The sequence below is a fragment of the Clupea harengus genome, chromosome 16 (assembly GCF_900700415.2).
Source record: "Clupea harengus chromosome 16, Ch_v2.0.2, whole genome shotgun sequence".
Taxonomy (NCBI): Eukaryota; Metazoa; Chordata; class Actinopteri; order Clupeiformes; family Clupeidae; genus Clupea; species Clupea harengus.
The window spans coordinates 17,094,719-17,097,218 of record NC_045167.1 but is presented as its reverse complement, the minus strand read 5'-3'; positions in this window follow the sequence as shown (position 1 = coordinate 17,097,218).

Here is a 2,500-nt window from a genome sequence, read left to right as displayed (position 1 = left end):
TGTGCGTGTGTGTGTGTGTGTGTGTGTGTGTGTGTGTGTGTGTGTCAGATTAAATATACTATAATAGATCTATAAAGTTAAAAAAGTATTGTGTGTATGAGTACGTGTGTATGGTGTGTGTGTGTGAGTGTGTGTGTGTCTGTCTTTGTGTTAAGGTTAATGACTTGGGGAAGTATAGGTCTGTGATTACATGCCTTTGTGATGTCAGACATGAAGATACAACAAAGAATGTAAATTTAAAAAAAGGAAAGGAGAGGTGGAGGATGAAGATGATGAAGAGGATGGAAGAGCGAGGGATGAGAAGAAGAAGAAAAGGGAGAGAAGGGAAGAGATGGGAATCAATTCTGGTTGCTGGGAGGAGAGAATCTGATCTCAGACTATTCAACAATTCATTACCCTTTCGTCTTAGTTCTGTCCATCCGTTTTGGCCCGTGTGTGTGTGTGTATGTGTGTGTGTGTGTGTGTGTGTGTGTGTGTGTGTGTGTGTGTGTGTGTGTGCCTTTGAGAGAGAGAAGACAGGATGAAAGAAAGAGACAGACAGACAGATAGACAGCCAGATCGCCTCACAGCCAAAAAGTCTGGTGTTTGCTCTGTGTGTTTGAAAGCAAACTTGAATGAGATAAATAGAGATAGAGAGAGAGGGAGAGAGAGAGAGAGAGAGAGAGAGAGAGAGAGAGAGAGAGAGAGGGGTATGGTGCTGTGAGTGGGTTTTCTTGCTTCTTCTTGTTTAGTCACCTTCGAACTTTGAAGGACTGTACGTCCCTCTGTTTTGTTCTGTGGTGAGTGAGATCACAAGGAAAAAAGAACAAACACAGAAACTCCAGACAGTCTGTCTCTGCGTCTGCATCATCATCATCATCATCTCTCTCTCGCTCACTCTCTCTCTCTCTCTCTTTCTGTCTCTCTCTCTCCGTCTGTCTCTCTTTCTCTCTCTCAGCAATGTGAACAGTAATGTGAATATAAAATGAATTTATATAGCAACTGTAACAGTAATAATACAAAGAGGAAGAAGAAAGAAGATATGTAGCATGTGTGCGTGCGTGCGTGCGTGCGTACGTGTGTGTGTGTGTGTGTGCCTATAAACACCAGTTCATTTTAGACTAGTGTCCGTCAGATCATTTTTAAAGCAGATTGTGCAGCCAAAGCAACTGAAGGCCCTTCGTCAAGAAATATGGCCAGTTTTCCATTGTCATCAAGATGTTCAAAATGTGGGATATATATTTTAGAATTTGGTATTTTACACAGTGTATAAAAATGCGCTCTTCTGTATCAACCTTCTCTGCCAGATAGTGACCACATATTCCTTGTTCTCCTGGCAGCCAAGACGTTCTGTGTCTGCCTGTTTCTACTGCAAGGTTGACAGGTTGTTCCTCTGCCTTTTTAGGCACAGATAGGCGTTCGTTCTACTTTGGTTGGTAGTTTTGTTTGTCCAGTGCTCCAAACAGAATGTTTTTGCTTTGATTTTGTTGACTCTAATTGGTGTTTTGGAGACAGAACTGGACTGAACTTGGCGTGTATGAGTTTTTGTTATTGAGTTAGTAAGCTTCAGTACCAGGTGGCACAGAGGACTCTTTTCGGTATTCAGCTCCTGGGTTTTTTAGTGCCTCAAACTTTTGGCACTGGAATTGAGATGCATCGAGAATTTTAAGGTTTCTTTTGCATAGATAAAGACAATGGATAACAGCCTAATTCTGCCCTACATACATTGTCACTAGCAGAATTCTGCATGTAGGGCGTCAGTTGTCGCCACTTCGTGTAGTCATGCAAACAGAGTGTTTCATTCCCTTCATCTAACCAAGATGTTCAGACTTCAGACATCATGTTTCTGATAAATGACAAAAGTATACAGTGCAGTCAGTATGTATTCAGACCTCTTTTTCTTCACGTTGTTATTTTGCGGCTTTATGCTGAGATCATTTAAATTAATTGTTTTCCCTCAATCTACACACAAAACCCCATAATGACAAAGAGAAAACAAGATTTTAGATTTTTTTGTAAATGTATTCAAAAGGAAAAACCACGACAAATATTCAGACCCTCTACGCAGCACCTAGTAGAAGCACCTTTGGCAGCGATTACAGCCTCAAGTCTTCTTGGGTATGACACGACAAGCTTCACACATCCTCTCAAGCTCTGTCAGATTGGATGGGGACCATCGGTGGACCTGCGTTGTCTTGGTTGTGTGCTTATGGTAATTGTGTTGTTGGAAGGTGATCCTTGGACCCAGTCTGAGGTCCTGAGCACTCTGGACCAGGTTTTTGATTAAGGGTATCTCTGTATGTTCCTCTGTTCAGCTTTCCCTGAACCCTGACCAGTCTGACAGTCCCTGATGCTGAAAAACACCCCCACAGCATGATGCTGCCACCATCATGTTTCACCATTTGGAAGGTATTGAGCAAGTGATGAGCAATGCCTGGTTTCCTCCAGACATGATGCTTAGAATTGAGGCTAAACAGTCCAGCCGGGGTTTTACCAGACCAGAGAATCTTGTTCCTCACAG